Source organism: Pseudorca crassidens, chromosome 18 (assembly GCF_039906515.1).
Source record: "Pseudorca crassidens isolate mPseCra1 chromosome 18, mPseCra1.hap1, whole genome shotgun sequence".
NCBI lineage: Eukaryota > Metazoa > Chordata > Mammalia > Artiodactyla > Delphinidae > Pseudorca > Pseudorca crassidens.
This window is the reverse complement of record NC_090313.1, coordinates 78350964-78368942: the sequence shown is the minus strand read 5'-3', so window position 1 is coordinate 78368942 and position 17979 is coordinate 78350964. Positions and strand designations below refer to the sequence as shown.

General features: G+C 42.2%; 1 long non-coding RNA gene across 1 annotated transcript in view; it reads left to right on the top strand.

Annotated features, from left to right (window-relative positions):
• LOC137210841 (uncharacterized) overlaps positions 1-1560 on the top strand; it is a 290832-nt gene extending 289272 nt beyond the window's left edge. Inside the window, exons 4-5 of the long non-coding RNA XR_010936745.1 lie at positions 636-745; positions 1447-1560. This is a non-coding gene — a long non-coding RNA (uncharacterized lncRNA). The remainder of the gene's footprint in view (positions 1-635; positions 746-1446) is intronic.
• Positions 1561-17979: the final 16419 nt, after the last annotated feature.

Here is a 17979-nt window from a genome sequence, read left to right as displayed (position 1 = left end):
ACGAGTTTTGCGGAGAAGCCGTAAAGACAAATGCTCAAGCCCTATGTGCTTTCATACTCAAACATTGTATTGTCTAAAACAAAGGAACACTTGGCTGCCTTTGCTAAGTATAGATTTCTAGTGAAGCGTTTATTTAAGAAATAGTTATCAAGCGCCTACCATGTAGAAGTGTCTGTCTAGATACTGATGTATGAGGAAATCGATTAGATGACTTTTAAAAAGTTTGTTTGAGAGTCCTTTTCCCCATCTATAACTCTATCTCATTTTTAAAAGCAAAGCTGCAATCGTGATGCTCTCATTCACTGACTCAGGGGTTTCCAAACTTTCTTGGCTCACGGCACCCCTAGAGTTTCACTCATTTTTTCACGGCACACTCCTGGGCCTAAAGAAATGCCTAACGGTTTTGTTTGCTAAGTAGTTAGGTCCAAATAACCTAAGTATTTATGTCCTAAAAGTCGCCATTTGCAAAAATGCTGCACATAAATCGAAAGAAAGAAAAATATCTTTATTTCATCGTTAAGCAGCCTCAGTTAGCTGCTAATGGCACCGCGCAGCCTCTCTTACACTGGCCTCTGCCACTCCTATTTCCTATCTGTGCGGATTTTCATATTGTACTTGCTTTTTTATCACCACAGTTGAAACCCAGCTTCGCAAAGATACAACACGTTGAAAGAACTGTGATGTGATTTCACGCCGAAACTGTGAACTCCCCCTTGGACTCGCGGTGTGTGGAGCGTCCAAACAGGTCTGTACTATCCTGTGTTTCTTCCTCAAAAAATTAAATCTCCCACAATGTCCCTGATGATACTGGCATCTTGGGGAACAACGTTTGGGAACCGTGTGCCTACATTTATTCTACTCACATTAACTGAACATTTCTTTAATGCATGATTCAATGTAACAACTTCTGAAACAATAATAATACCGAAGGATACGTTCCACTGAGGACAGCATGTCCGGAGCATTGTTGGGAAAGCCAAGTGTCTCCTGGCAGGGCTGTTCCACAGAACTTTCTGTGAGGATGCATTGTGCTCTATGTGTGCCCTCCAGGACAAGTGAGTGAAGTAAGTCAGACAGAGAAAGACAGGTATCATATATCGCTTATATGTGGAATCTAAAAAATGATAGAAATGAACTTATTTACAAAACGAAATAGTCACAGATGTAGAAGACTTTAATTAATTTAAATTTAAATAATCACACGTAGCTGATGGCTAAGATATTGGACACTGCAATGAAACTTTCTCAGGTTTTAGTTTCTTGGTATGATGTAAGGTGAAATACGTCCTACATTAGAGATATTTTATTTATATTAAATTCATAAAGTTATTGCTGAATGAACCAAGGTTGCATTTATTTATTATATGCATTCAGAATGCATGTGTGAAAGCTGGCATTGGGCTCACTGAGAATCACTGAGAAAGGCAATCATTTGAATTCTTGTAGGATTTAGGAGGATGTCACCAGAGTCATCGTCTACCACGTACAAAGTGGGATCGCACCCTTGCTTCTTCTTGGCTGTTTGCATAACCTGGCTTTAAACCTGAAAACCTTACTAGGTTTACCGTAGAGTTTAGATAGACATACCTTAGCATGTTCACAGAATTACTGACAATTGCTTTTTTTTAAAACTTTTTTTAAAAATAAATTTATTTATTTTTGGCTACGCTGGGTCTTTGTTGCTGTGCGCGGGCTTCCTCTAGTTGCTGCAAGCGGGGGCTACTCTTCGTTGTGGTGCATGAGCTTCTCACTGTGGTGGCTTCTCTTGTTGCGGAGCACGGGCTCTAGGCGAGCAGGCTTCAGTAGTTGTGGCACGTGGGCTCAGTAGTTGTGGCTCGCTGGCTCTAGAGTGCAGGCTCAGTAGTTGTGGAGCACGGGCTTAGTTACTCTGTGGCATGTGGGATCTTCCTGGACCAGGGTTCGAACCTGTGCTCCCTGCATTGGCAGGTGGATTCTTAACCACTGCACCACCAGGGAAGTCCTGATAATTGCATTTATTTAGGAATGTTCATGTTTAAATTTTTAATTCTTAATTTTTGTTCTGCCTTGTACTTGTAGAATTACGTTTGGAATATGTCACTTTTTTCTCCTTTGTGGGCTCTTTGGACTCTTTAATCTTATATTTTGACCTGTGTGTAGTTTGCTTCTTTTCTTTTGACAGTCATAGTTGTATACTGCTAAGTAAAACAAAACAAAACAAAACACAAAACTTAATTGCTTAAAGCAATACCATTTCACGATTTCTCATGATTCTGGGGTTCTCTGGGGCTCTGCTGGTCCCTCTGTTCTGCGCCACCCCCCATCCTGCTGAGGGCTCAGTCGGCCTCCCATCCTCTGAGGCTTCTCTCCAACACTGGGAGCCAGTGTTTCAAAATCCAGCCGAGTTTCTTACCTGGTGGCTAAATTCTAACGTTGCAAAGCAGAAGCTGCCAGGTCTTCCTAAAGCACAGGCCAGAACAGGTGCAGTGTCACCTCCACCCTTCCCTTTGGTTGTGAGAAGTCGAAAGCCCAGCGCAGCGTCAGAGGGTGGGCAGGGGATCCCACCTCTTGCTGGGAAGCTACAGAGATTGTAACCAGCTTCGGTCCATCACAACAGCTAAGCCACTTTTCTTTTCTGTTCATTAATATTTGGAGGTTTGGTCAGATCCATTTGTCAGACAGAGGGAGAGACTGAATGTTAATTTAGAAGTGAAGGAATATTTATATCCCTACAAACCTACCAAGAAAGAAAAGGAAAAGGGAGAAAATTCTCAGATAAGGATGACTATTACATTAAATAATCTGCACTTAAAGTTTCTGGTTGTATGTAATTTACATCCCAGTTTGTTCCCTTCTTTCCCAAGTCACTTTGTGTATCCACGGCTCATTTCCTGCTATCAGACAGACTCCTAACATGTAAACGAGGGGCACTCCTCTACTTCAAGTAACAGAAAACCGAATTAGAGCGACTTAAATGCACAGGGGCTTTTCTCATGAAACAAGCAGCCCAGAGGTCAGTGGCTTAGTGACATCAGGGCCAACGATGAGGTAGTTTCTCCGGCCTTTCTGCTCCTGGTCGCCAGATGGCTGCCGCACATTCAGCCACTGTGTCCACATCCCGGCGGAAGGAAGGGATGGAGTTAGGGAGAGGGCTAGGACCCCCCGCAAAGCACAAGCTCCCCCGGGACGCAGGGGAGACCAGGCTTCTGTCTCACCCAGCAGACCGTCATCGCAGGGCCCCTCCCAGCTGGAACGAGGTTTCAGAGGAGGAAGGGTTATGAATGGAGGTGGGGCGTACAGGCCACTGCCCAGAGACGGCCCCAGCGACGCCACCTCCCAGTGCCCAGGGTGACGTGGCCCCTTTCTGCCCAGTGTGCAGCGGACCGAGTGAGCGGCTACTGGTGGATGGGCCATGGACACAGGAACGCAGGCCACCTCTGATCAGGTTCAGGGTAGCCTGAGCCTCCAGCCTCAGGGGCTCCCCTTTAGAATGGCGTGACGTGGACCAGTGGTTGCCACTTTGAAGGCAAGCCTGTGAGGAGGCTTCCTCCTGGACGTGGGTCTGCTGGGGTCTGCCAGCCACCACGCGAGGGGCCTGGGGCGCCCCCTCCAGCCCCACTGGAGCCTTTTGGTGACTGCGGTGCTGGCCACCAGCTTGGCTGCAGCCTGATGAGGGAACGTGGGCCAGACACACCCACGGAGCCCCATCTGACTCCCCTTGTGCAGAAACTGTCACATAGTAAAAGTTTGCTGTCTTAAGTGGCCGAGTTTTAGGCTAACATGTCCCATACACAGCAATAGGTAGTTAAGACATTTGTTCAATCAATCAGCCATGTCAGTTACACCTGTACGTGAAAATATTTAAAAAAATAAACCCCAAAAATCTTCTGGATGAGAAGCTTATCAAAAGTTTCCCGAAAGCTTAGGTAAATTAAGTACACTGGTTCTCCTTGCCCTCAAAGTTACTTATCTCTTCAAAGAATACTAGCCTAATAAAGCATCGGATAAATTTTATGGAAATTATGTTGTTCTAGGAAGGCTTGTTTAAGTGTCTCCTGGGTGTGTTCTGACCCAGCTGTCGATGCCCCGATCCTGGTTTCTTTATTTGCATGATTGAGTCTTCAGGAGGCTTTCTTGTGGACCACTGGCCGTCAGTTCTAACTGGTATTTTGTTTGTTTGTTTGTTTGCGGTACGCGGGCCTCTCACCGTTGTGGCCTCTCCCATTGCGGAGCACAGGCTCCGGACGCGCAGGCTCAGCGGCCATGGCTCACGGGCCCAGCTGCTCCGCGGCATGTGGGATCTTCCCGGACCGGGGCACGAACCCGTGTCCCCTGCATCGGCAGGCGGACCCCCAACCACTGCGCCACCAGGGAAGCCCCTAACTGGTATTTTTGATGTTTGTACGTATTTGATAATTAACTGGGTCCTAAAAGATGCTGACGCTCCCACAGGGTTGCAATCAGTCATTCCATTCCATTAGTTTCCAAATGTCCATCTGTCCGCCCTCGCGTCATTGTCGACGGCGCTTGCCGCGTACGTGAGCTTTTGGGGGCTAATGACGAAAAGAGAATTTGAACTTGAAACAGCAAGTATCTGCTAGATAACAGTGGCTGGATGCATGGAGACTGTCTCTGGTGCCGTGACCATCCTCCCTCCTGCCAAACATTTTTGTCCCGTGGAGCAGCATGCAGGGCTCGCTTTATGTCCTGGAAACATTCCCTAATACTAAGCAGATTTGGGCTCGTCGTTCTTATTTCTCATGTGGCAAATGTTTTTCTCCTACTGACGTGTGTTTCTGTGTGTATATGCATAAAATGAGGAGTTGGCCAGAAACGGAGATGGGCGTGTGCACGTGGGCTGCCTCTGTTAGTGCTCATGTGTCTTCATCCGTCTGGCCTCACCCTGGGTTACTGGGACTCTACACGGAGACAACATCTCAGATTTATTATAATGTGAGGGAGGTAAGAGTCCCTCAATACACGCTCCTAGAAGATTATGACTTTCCAGTCTCTGTTCTGTGGCGATCAATCTAGAATCAGCCGCGGTAATTTTACCACATTCATAATTAACTACTCAGAAAAAGGAAAGAATTAGAATATATACATTATGATAGAATTTCATGCAGCCAGGTAGATGCCGATATAACGTTTCCCTTTTCTCAACGTAGAGTGGCCCCGAAAAGTGATTTCACTCTTCTTTCTTTTTAAGCAAATGTGGTTTCTTTTCCAATAGATAAGAAAAGACGTTCAGCGGCTTCAGGTTATGTGAGGTGAGGAAGTCAGGGGAGGCTAACAGGATAGCAGGTGCACCGCGCACACAGCTGGAGAGCCCGGGCTCTGCTGGCATCACTGTTACCTCGCGTGTGATAGCAGGAAACAGGGCGGGACCGAAATCACTCTTTCAGGATCGGACAGGTACATTCTCATCACTGTGCTCAGATCATTGGAGGTTCTGTTTATTTTCTGCCTCTTCCCACTTGATACTTATTTCTCGTTTCCAAGCAAGAGCCTCCCCCGCCCCCAAGGTGGTGGTCGGTACACAGAGAATTCCCTGTCTGGCAAATGGGACTGTTTTTCACGCGATCATTATCATAGTAACTGTTATTTACCACGTTCAGGACACTCCTGTTCAGATGCTTTGAATATTACAGACCCTCATCATTTTTAGACCTGTGACTTATCCCAAATGAAACGATAGGTCAGCTGGAGTCTTTAGTGACTATCGGAGAAATAAAACAGAGCAAAAAGAAAAAAGTACTCCACAAACCCATAACCACAGAAGAAAACTCCAGTGTCCTGTGCTGGGGTTTCAATGTAGCATAAAGTAAATTCTCACATAGTTGCTAAAATCCAGTTTCACCTCCAGGCCTGGTTAACACCCTACCTGTCTGTGAGGTTGGAGGAGGAGAAATTTGACTCCTGGTGATATCTAGTTACTCTAATGCTCAGTCCTTGGGTCATTATTTAAATATTTTGTAAATACACACACGTCATCATCATCATTTCTCTAGTACTTGTTTGTTTGTGGCATGAGAATAATAATTTGAAACTTTGTACAGTATCATCTAATAATTAATCCAGGATCTGAAAACATTTCTAGCTACTGTTTTCCATGAAATTTTTTTTAAAAAAGAGAAATTCGATTGCTCTAAAAAACAAAAATCTGCAGCCCCTGCAGCTGCGTCAATTGCTTTTTGCGACATGAATGTTCAATTCATTTAGATCTCCTAGAAAAAGAGACCTTACATGGGCAATGCTAATATCTCATCAATGTTGTAAAAACCTGCTAAAATTTATATTGTTTCAATGAGGGTATTGTATTCATTTGATGTCATGTGCAGGTGGGAAGCTAATTTTATAGGGCTTTTTTTTTTTTTAACTTTCCTATCTCAGACCTCCCTTGGAATTTGGAAATATTATCTTATATGAGCTCCAAATTTTCTTTATTACAATAAAATATTTTCTCATGTAATTTGGTTTATTGGGTGGCACTAACTTTACCACTTTGAACGGAAGAATAAGACCCATCACCCTGTCACGTGACTTGTCATTCTACGTCACCTGCTTCTAAGCATCCTTTGTCCCAAGGATGCTAGGGTTCTGGGGGCCACACGCTCTGGGGGCTGAGCTCCCTGAAATAGAAGCCGTGTTTGTCATTTTTGTCACTAACATGACTTAGTATCGTGACATCAGTCAGGTGTGGCCTTGCCAGATGGTAAACATGTAAAAAGAATACAGCTTCCTTCTGGCAGTAAAAGAGATTAGTTGGCGGAACTTAGCTGTGACAAGATGGGGTTGGAGAATGAAATCAAAGGGTTTGTTTATAAGGGTCTAGAGATAATCTGCTATCTGCATTATAAAGAGGGCTCAGCCTGTGGGACTTTAGTCCTGGTAAAATCATTTGGGGAAAACATGTGGCTCCTGGTTCCGTGCGTGCCTCAGACCTCTTCTGTGGAAGATGTCCACGTGTGCTTCATAGAAGAACTCTCCCTGATAGGAGAGCAGATTTCTGATTCCTAGAAATTTTTAATTAAAAAAATTGAATTAGTAAATCTGCCGTCGGAAATTCATATTTTTATCTTGAACGTAGGGACAGTTTGTTATCATTGAGATAACCTACATGTTTTTGGTGTTCAAAATATATGCCATACTTAAGAGAATCTGATATTAAGAGAATCTGACCTATTATATTATGTTAAAGATGTCAACAGTGTGATTAAGCTACTGATTTTAGACTTGAGATATTGAAATGTGTAAGAGAATCTGACTAAGCTCTAAAGTACTGGTTATACTTTATAAGATGTGTAAGTTGAAAGCTTATGGAAAATTGGGTTTTTGCAGGCTAATTTTTGTTTTGCAGGCTAATTTTAATAATTTGAATATTAGCTTAAAAAAAATCTGGTGACTGTAGATCAGAGTCTCTGGGCACAAAAAGCCCCCTTTCAACATGAAGACACTCACAGTGACACTTCGTATTGATGCAGAGACAGAAGTCCTGCCCATTGAGAAGTGCTACCTCCACCTCCTTGCCCTGATGTCCCTGCACCAGGTAGAGCCATACCCACCACGCAAGTCACTCCTCACCTGCAGCCACCTCTTCTGGGTCACTTTCTTTTTCTTTTTTTTTAAATTTATTTATTTATTTATTTTTGGCTGAGTTAGGTCTTTGTTGCTGTGCGCAGGCTTTCTCTAGTTGCGGCAAGCGGGGGCTACTCTTTGTTGCGGTGCGCAAGCTTCTCATTGTCGTGGCTTCTCTTGTTGCGGAGCACGGGCTCTAGGCACACGGGCTTCAGTAGTTGTGGTGCATGGGCTCAGTAGTTGTGGCTCGCGGGCTCTAGGCGCGTGGGCTTCGGTAGTTGTGGTGTACGGGCTCAGTAGTTGTGGCTCGCGGGTTCTAGAGCGCGGGCTCAGTAGTTGTGGCGCACGGGCTTAGTTGCTCCGTGGCATGTGGGATCTTCCGGGACCAGGGCTCGAACCCATGTCCCCTGCATTGGCAGGCCGATTCTTAACCACTGTGCCACCAGGGAAGCCCTTTCCTGTGTCGCCTTCTGAACTGTGTTGCCATCCTTCACTTCTCTCTCTATCTCTCACGTTACCCAGGAGCTTCCTAAGTATTTACCCCTATTTCTACCCCACCACCTACGAAAGGTGATGTTTTGTTCGTGTCTTTGTACGAGGCTCTCTGAGTCTAACAGACCCTCTACAGTGCTAGACAACCGCGTTCTAGAACCCGGGAAGCTTTACCATTGAATTCAGGAGCTGAGAGCACCCCGTGTGGAGCAGCAATGAGCAGGTGGTCCCACAGCTCCCGGAGGCTGTGATCTACTGGCCCGGCGTGAGCCTCAGGAAGCAATGTTTAAGAAAGTTCCAGAGGATTCCACTGTGCAAAGTGCTGGGTTGCAGGGAGGTGATTAGAATCCGGAAGCAGTTTAAAAGCACCAGATTTTTTAAATGAATGCTCAGAATTCTGGTTAGCATGTAGGCAATGAGAAGAGCGAGAAAATGACGGCAGTTTGGGGCAAAGACCCTTCCCCTGCCCCCCCCCCCGCCCCATTCAGAACCTCTGCTAATGGCTCTGGAGCCTGTGAGCAGTGGAGGCCTTGGTTTCTGGGGGTCTCCGTGGAGAGAATGATCATCGCTGGTGTTTCACCCCTGACCTGGGAAAGTGTCTGGAAAACTGACAAGGAGCCCAGGCTGAGGGCTAGAAGCAGCAGATCGTGGCTCAGAGAGATATTGGGACCTTTGTGTCACCACAGCCCCCTGAGGCCGTGTAGAGGCCCTGGGCCTCCACGAGACCGAGGAAGAGCTGGACAGGCAGGTGGCGGCAGCAAGACGGGCGGATTCTCTGCGTGTGCATGTGACCTAGAGGGAGGGACCACCCTGCATCCACCCCTGCAAGGACACGGCCTTGGCTTCTGGACTCGGCCAGACACAGTCCTGCCCAAGTTGAAGTCCACTCGATATACAGAGGGAGGAAGACCGGCTAGTCCCAAGCCTAGAGGAAAAGCTAACACCTGGCGGAAGAGATATTTAAGTTGAACTATTCAATTAAAAAGAGTACTTCACTGTCTAAACCTGAAAACACGATTTCCTAACTAAAGAGTTGATTGGCAGATTAAAGATGAGGTGGTCACTGTTGAGACACAACTTTAAGAACCGGAAGTTCACGTGGATGAAATATCTCAAAGCAGAGCACGATTATAGAGAGATGGAAAAATGGGGAAAGATGCATGTGGTGGAAACGCAGCTTTAAGAGTAACACACTCCATCTCGGTGAGGAAATATTTGGTAACTTGTTTTCAGAAAATAGTGGAAATTATGAGAGATAACTGTTAATGGACTAGAAAAGGGTGGTAGAATTTACATATTAATTAGAGGAAAAAGAGTAATTAGAGACAGACTAACAAAACCACGTAGATTTTTTTAAAAAGGAAGAAATGACAGTTTGAACTATTTAGTAATTCTGAAGGAAGATGGAGTATATAATCAAGGATATTAGCCATCATGACGGCTAATGGGCTAGATTGTGTACTATAACACAAACCCATTTATGTACAATTTGTAATGATCACACTTAAAACAAACGAACACAGAACACTTGAACATAAGGGTCAGAAGAGAATAACCAAAAAACAAGGCACGAGGCAAATATTAAAGAAAATGAAACCCGTAAAACACTGACCAAAAAACCCCTGAAAAGTATAAAACAGGAAAGGCAATATGTTAATGTATAATATAATTAATGTCATAATACAGTAAAATAATAATTTGCATTTAATGTTAAGCATTCATGAGACCAAATAGGGAGACAGAGTAATCATGAAAAGAAACCAGTCTCAGACCTCAGAGCATCAAAAACAGCAGCTAACTGCTGGTGGGAATGTAAACTGATGCAGCCACTATGGAGAACAGTATGGAGGTTCCTTAGAAAACTAAAAATAGAATTACCATACGACCCAGCTATCCCACCACTGGGCATATACCCTGAGAAAACCATAATTCAAAACGAGGCATGTACCAAGATGTTCACTGCAGCTCTATTTACAATAGCCAGGAGATGGAAACAACCTGGGTGTCCATCATCAGATGAATGGATAAAGAAGATGTGTCACATATATACAATGGAATATTACTCAGCCGTAAAAAGTAATCAAATTGAGTTATTTGTAGTGAGGTGGATGGACCTAGAGTCTGTCATACGGAGTGAAGTAAGTCAGAAAGAGAAGAACAAACACTGTATGCTAACACATATATGTGGAATCTAAAAAAAAAAATGGTTCTGAAGAACCTAGGGGCAGGATAGAAATAAAGACTCAGACATAGAGAATGGACTTGAGGACACGGGGAGGGGGAAGGGTAAGCTGGGTCAGAGTGAGAGAGTGGCATGGACATATATACACTACCAAATGTAAAATAGATAGCTAGTGGGAAGCAGCCGCATGGCACAGGGAGATCAGCTCGGTGCTTTGTGACCACTTAGAGGGGTGGGATAGGGACGGTGGGAGGGAGACGCAAAAGGGAGGGGATATGGGGTTGTATGTATATGTATAGGTGATTCACTTTGTTATACAGCAGAAACTAACACACCATTGTAAAGCAACTATACTCCAATAAAGATGTTAAAAAAAAAACAGCAGCTAATTATGCAAGACCAAAACTATGCAAATGCTATATATGATGAGAGCATGTTTATAACAGGAAACTCGAATATATCTTTTTCAAGAATGGACAGATCTAGTAGACAAACAAAAAGTGAAGCCTGGAGAAATTGCATAACACGATCAACAAACAGAATTATGGCTGTAAATGTAAGCTCGCATCTCCCAAGTAGAGGCCATATGTTTTTCGTATGACTTTCACACAAAAGGTGTTCATTCGTTAACCATGGAGAAAAACTTAGTAGAGATTTTCAGGCCACAGAGTCTGTTAAGAGGTCGTTAAAAACATCTTACTGCTTGAAAACTAAGAAAAACTCCCATAAAATCTTTGGATCAAAGACAGAATAAAAAGTGAGATCACAAACTACCTAGAAAGCAACCAGGAGGAAACCTCATACCAAATGTGGTGGGCACAGCTGAACTCAGAACAGCTTATAGCTCAAATCACTTTGTTATTAAGGAAGAAATACTCAAGATAAAGGAACTAAGGAAAGATAATATCAAAAAATCACCTGAAGGTATTAGAAAAGGAAAAACAAAATAAACCCAAGAAACCAGGAAGGGAGAATGACTAACAATCAAAGCTGAATTTAATGAAATAAAAAATGCACAACAAAGAAATTCAGAAAGGATAATTTAAACCAAAAACCTGTTTTTCTTAAAGATCAGCAAAATAGAACTTTGCAAGTGTTCTGATTCATGAAAAAGAAAATATAAAACTAAAAAAATGAACACACTTTGACAGACCATTCATTACATGGACTCAGCTTGAAAAAACAAATTATAAAGAGAGAAATAAAATGTAGTGTAATTCCTACCAGGCAGGAGATGCTGACCAAGGAGGTTATTTAAAATAGGAGAGACAAGAATTTTGCTACTGATGAGCAGGTCTCTTAAAGACTTTTCTAGCTTATCATATGATGATTCATTGACTAAAACTAAACTTTAAAGTATCTTTAAACTTGAAAGATGAGGGAGTCAATTTGTTTATAGTGGTGACATTCAGTATAATAGTTATTGGTGAGCTACACGTTCAAGGACTATAGCCTGGGCAATCTATAACCCAAGGTTATTAATGTCACCACAATCCACAGTTTAATAATTTGCTTTCAATATGTGTTTACATTTGAAAATATTGCTAAGTTGGCAGAGAAGACTAATAACAGTCAAGACAGATCTAGAAAGCAGAGAACTGTCAAGTGTTTAGTGATATGCTAAGGGATTAAATACATGGAATTTCTCTGATTTTGAACAATAGTAACAACATAACCTGGAACTAGAGAAACCAATATTATGTCACAGGTCAAAGAAGCAATGGTTTCTGTTACTATATATAATGCTTTTTCAATATTTGATACTTATTCTATATGTGATGCTAATTCACCTAAAATGAAACTTGAGCTTGAAAATGGACAAAAATAAGAATAACTTTGCATAAATGCAAGGTAGCGTTTAGGGAAAGAGCTAAAAAGTCTTGATTCAACTTTTTTCTGTGCCTTTATGCCTCTTTCATAGACGTCTGAAGTCGCCATCTGAAAGAAAAAGAAAACAAAGAACAACGCAAAAAAATTTTAAAGAAACACAGAGACACACATAGTAATAAAGCAGTTCACCCACGTAAGCATCTTGACATTCTCTGTCCCATACGATCTCCTTAAAAACCCTGAAGAGCGTGGCGGGTATGCTTTTCCTTATACACGTGAAGGAACCAAGATTCATGTACGCTGAATTGAGGAAGGCCATGTGGAGACCAATGGCAACTGAAGATTCAATGTTGTTTTGACAAGTCTTTCATCTCCTTGGATAAATTTATTCCTCAGCATTTTATTCTTTGGATGCTATTTTAAATGGAACTATTTTATTAATTTCATTTTCAGATTGTTTATTCCTGGTGTACAGAAACAAATTTTTGTGTGTGTTTATCTTGTATCCTGCGACTTTGCTGAATTCATTTATTATCTTTGGTCATTTTTTTTGTGGATTCTCAGTAATTTTCTAGATGCAAAATTTTGTCATCGTAAATAGAGTTAGTTTTAAACATCCTTTCCAATTTGATGTCTTTTTTTTCCTTGCTTAAATTCTCTGGCTAGGGCTTTCAGTACGATGACAAATAGCCATGGTGAAAGTAGGCAGGCGTGTCTTGTTCCTAATTTAGGGACTGATTTTAGTCTTTCGCCACTGAATATGATCTCAGCTGATGTTTTTTCCTAAATGTTCTTAATCAAGTTGAACAGTTCTTGTCTGTTCCTAGTTTGCTGAGTGTTTTTGTCGTGAGAGGGTAATGAATAATGTCAAATGCTTTTTCTGTATCTACTGAGATGATTATTCTATTAATGAGGTATATGACATGGATTTTCTTATGTTGAAACACCCTTGCATTCCTGGGATAAATTTGGGACGTTTGGGCCACTGTTTCTTCAAATATTTTTTCTTCCCCTTTCTGTCTCTCTTCTCCTTCTGGGCCTCCCATAGTTCATACCTTGGTATTTTCGATAGTGAGGCATAGGACCCTAAGGCTTTGTTCATTTGTTTCCTTTTTCTTACTGCTTCTCAGACTGGGTGATTTCAATTGAACTGTCTTTAAGTTCACTGATTATCTCTTCTGCCTGTTTGAATCTGCTGTTGAATACCTCTAGTAAAATTTTAAATTTCGTCTGTTTTATTTTCAGCTCCAGAAGTTTTATTTCTTTCTTTTTTATAATTTCTAACTCTTTTCAAAACTTATGTTATATTTTTTTACTGACTCACTCTCTCATTGTCCGCCTGATTTCTTTCTGTTCTTTGTGGTTGCTTTGAGCATATTGAAGACAGTTTAGAGACTTTTTCTAGTAAGTCCAATGTTTGGGATGTTTTTGTTAATTTCCCTTTTATTTTCCCTGTGAATGGGTCACACTTTCCTGCTTCTCTGTATGCTTTGTAATTTTTGTTGAGTACTGGATGTTTTGAATTCTGTGATGTGGTGACTAACAATCAGATTCTACTTCCTCTCCAGGGGTTCCTGTTGTTACTTGAGGAAAGCTGTGCTGTTGCTTTGTTTAGTGACTTTTCCAAACCATTTTTGAAAAGACTATATTCTTTGTCACATGTGGTCACTGGAGTATCTGTTTTGTTTTCTCTGCAGCCAGTCAATGACTTCCCAGAGATTTCCTTAAATATGTGAGTCCAATAAGAAAAGAAACAACTGTACCTGTCTCTTTAAATTTCCATGGACCAATGTAGGTGGAGAAGCCACTTCAGTCAGTGGGCATTGATAGAATGACCAGTCTCTGTGCTGGCCCCCCAGCTATGAAAAGCAATGCTCAAAATGGACAATTCCTGTTTCCGGAGGACTCCCTAAGTTTTTAGTGAAAGATATCTTAACAAAATATATATTTTTAGTATGTAATAATAACTCTCCACAAGAGAGTTATTTTTGCTATTTTTATTTTCTGATTATTAACAGGGTTTAGAGAGATCAATTCCTGATGTAGGTCTAATAGAAAACTAATTTTAAAAGTCTCACAAAAGAGGGAGAACTTAGAGATAATCTTGAATCAAACTCTCATCTTATATGATACCTAAAAGTGGTAATTGAATAAGAATCCAATTTCATGTTTTGTTAAGTAAGAATTAATTCTGAATTAATTATAAGTATATCGTACATGTTAATATATCAAAATCCTAGGTGTTTTGCATTAAATGCTTATAAATCTGAATTCATGGTAAAAGCCATGTTGTATAAAATTTAGCTCCTGTATTCATTAACTCTTTTAAGAAGCAAATGCTTCAGTTAAGGAGAAAAGTTTCTGAGCCTGTTGTGCGTCTCACACGTGTGTCTGGATTAATTCTGTGTTTGAAATATTTTATGCGACTTGATAAAAATTACATTAACCACAGATAATTAAAAAATAGCATAATATGAAAATTCACTTCAGGTGTGTATAGTTTTCGAGTCTGCTCTGTGCCATTTGGAAAGTTTACAAAATTTTACGAAGAGAATTATATAGATGCATACATATATATGTGTATGTGTATCTTTAAAATTTTCTTTTCAGAGAATAGAAAAGAAATGTTACCTTAAAGAAAATCATAATTATCCCATGGCTCTGGACATCTCTTTAAAGGTCTTGCTAGGCAGTGAGCTTGACTGGGTGAGACCATCACGTGACATGAGCAGCAGCTACAGGCCAAATCCATCCTGCTGGTGTTAACGGAGAGGGTGAATTATTTAACTGGGAGACTATGGTTCTCAGCTTAGATACTAATTTTCTAGCTACTGCAACTATATTTCATTCTCACTTTAAACACACCTGGCAAGAGAGACTCAGCATGAATAGATGTGTGGAGCTGTGACAGTTCATTCTCTGAGAACCTCCACCTTTGCTTTCTCCCCTGAGAGATGAATGTGTTTCCTAGAGCTCTTCTAGGAGCTGTCGGCATTTGGCTTGGGTCACCACCCTTTTGAGGCCTGTTTTGCTCTTTGATTTGCCGTTTCTCAGCAAGTCTCTTCTTTCCCGCTTTCCCGCGTGTGGCATCCAAGACGGAGGCCCCGCAGCCTCAAGCCGCAGCCAGACTCTGCCCAGGAATGTGCGCAGCTGCGACCGGGCGGGCAGGGGCTTCGCAGTTGCTGTGCCGTGGAATCCAATGAACACAGGAAACATTCCAGTGGGAAACTAATACTGCTTTAGGGAAAACTCACGGGGAGGGAAAACAGGTGAGACCACATGATCTCATCCAGTGGAAACCAGGGCACGGCTCTGCCTTATCTTCGGATAATTTACTTCTGAACACACCGTGGTGTGACTTTTCCTCTTTCTCCAGTGTGGCTAGGGGTGTATTTTCAATTCACTTGCACCATGAGGTGCCAAGAGATCACGGAGGGAGTTTGTGATGCGTCTGCTTCAGAGCTTCCTGGGCTCCGTACGGAGCACTTTTGCTTGAGGAGAATTGGAGATCCCCCCTCCCCCTAAAATAAAAAAACAAAATTATGCCATTTGCTGCAACATGGATGAACCTAGAGATGATCATGCTAAGTGAAGTAAGTGAGACAAAGACAAATGTCATATGATATCACTTATATGTGGAATCTAAAAAAAAACCTGTATGATACAAACGAACTTATATACAAAACAGAAATAGATCCACAGACATAGAAAATAAACTTACAGTTACCAAAGGGGAAAAGGGGGAGGGATAAATTAGGAGTTTGAGATTAACATATATATACTACTCTATATAAAATAATCAACAAGGACCTACTGTATAGCACAGGGAACTATACTCAATATTTTGTAATAACCTATAAGGGAAAATAATCTGAAAAAGTATATATATATATATGTATATACACACACACACACACACACACACATATATGAACTGAATCATTTTACTGTACACCTGAAACTAACAAAACATTGTAAATCAACTATACTTCAATAAAAAAATGAGCTCGAGGTCTCTTCTTAGAACTTTTATAAAGTGAAAAGTAAGTTTCAGTAGAGAGTCAACTGCGCAGCAGGGCTCAGGATGGGTGATGGACGGCAAAGCAGCCTCTTGCTCTCCTGCTGTCCCCCTCGCTCCCGAGGCTGGGTTTTCTCAACTTCCTTCCTTCCTTCCTTCCTTCCTTCCTTCCTTCTTTCCTTCCATTCTTCCATCCTTCCTTCCTTCCTTCCTTCTCTCTTTCTCTCTCTCTTTCTTTCTTTCTCTTTTCCCTCCTTTCTCCTCTCACAGGTCAGAGTGTAGCCCGTCTATGGGCCCACAGACCCCTTCCTCAAAGCGTTTGTGCTACATTTATATATGTATTGGTTTTAGAAATCAGCAAAAGATTCTGATACATGTTGAATGTGACTGAAAAGAAGCTTCCAGAATTGTGCTCCAAGAAGAGCAAGGCTTTGTACTTCATCAGGGAGTCTGGCGGCTTTCATGAGCCAGATGACACCAGTGCTTATGAAGTAGTTTCACAAAGGAGGTCCTGCCCAGAGTCAGGGTCAGGGGCTGAGGAAGAGCAGGTGTTTGGGGCACTGACGCCATCCCATCCCCTGTGCTCTGAGAGCCGCCAGGGCCGGGCTGGGTGACTTCACAGCGGGTCGCACAAGGTGGAAAGCTGGCTGGGACGGGCAGCGCAGATGCCCTGTGAGCTTTGGAGTGAATGGGGTACAGGGAAGTGAGGCTCTCCGAGCCAGTCTTCATGAGCAGCTATCAGTCTTGATGACTGAGCGATTCTACTTGGCTCCTGTCTTGTTTGCTTGGAGCGAGTAGCCTGGGTATTTGCCTTGTTGTCAGTGTTATTTGTCACAGGGAGAGGAAGGTATTTGGCGTTTATTTTCGAGACTGCGTTCCCTTGCCGTGTGGGCATCTCATGATGGGGTATCACGGTTATTACACTTACGTGACATGGCTTTTCCATGAGATCGTGAAAACATAATAGCACATTATTTTTTTATCATGATTTTCTGGCAAATTTTAAAGTGAGATGGATAATAGATCGACGAAACAAAACGATCTCAAACGATTCTCTCCCCAGCTCCACCAGCCTCATGGAAAAGCCCTCTGATCACAGAATTACACAAATGACCAAAAACCTTGGCACTTGGGGGTGATGCTGGCTGGAGGGACTGGCAGGATTTAGTAGTGAGAATAAATGCTGTGCTGGAGGGGAATGGACCACACTGACCCTTTGTGCGATGTTATGCTTTGTCTGAGGTCGCTGTTTGCCCTACGGCAGGCCAGCTGTGGAGGACTCAGCGGACGACTTCCGCTGGCCTCAGAGGTCATGGTATATTCACACTAGTTTTTTTTTTTTTAATGTGTGTGTCCTTGCACAAACTTTCAGATTTTGTGAACTCTGCTAAATCATATTATTTACTCGGGCATAAATAAAGACCATTCAGTTAACTAATCACAGTTAGCAAATGCTTCTTTTGCAGAGTACCTTACCAAGCCCTGCAAGATTCCTTGCAATTACAAAGACCATTTGTGGTTCCTGAAAGCCAGGCATGCCAGATTTAGTATTCCAAGGCAAAGACACTGTATATAAGCAAAGTAGGTTAATAACCCAGTTTATGTATTTAGATGTATTTTCAAAAGCACATAAGATTTATTTTCTCTTGACAAACTAGGGCCTGTCCTGAGAAGCAGAAGCCAGAAGATGAGGGTCTAGCATCATGTCATATGAAGAGAGTCGGGAGAATTAGGCATTTTTAGCCTGGGGAAGAGAAGACACAATGGGGGCAAGATAGTTGTCTTTAAACATTTGAGAAGCTGTCAGGTGGGAAAAGGATTAGACTGATTCTGTGAAACTCCAGAGGGCATAAATATGGTGGAAGTTTCAAGGAAGCAGATTTGGGTTGAAAGAAATGTC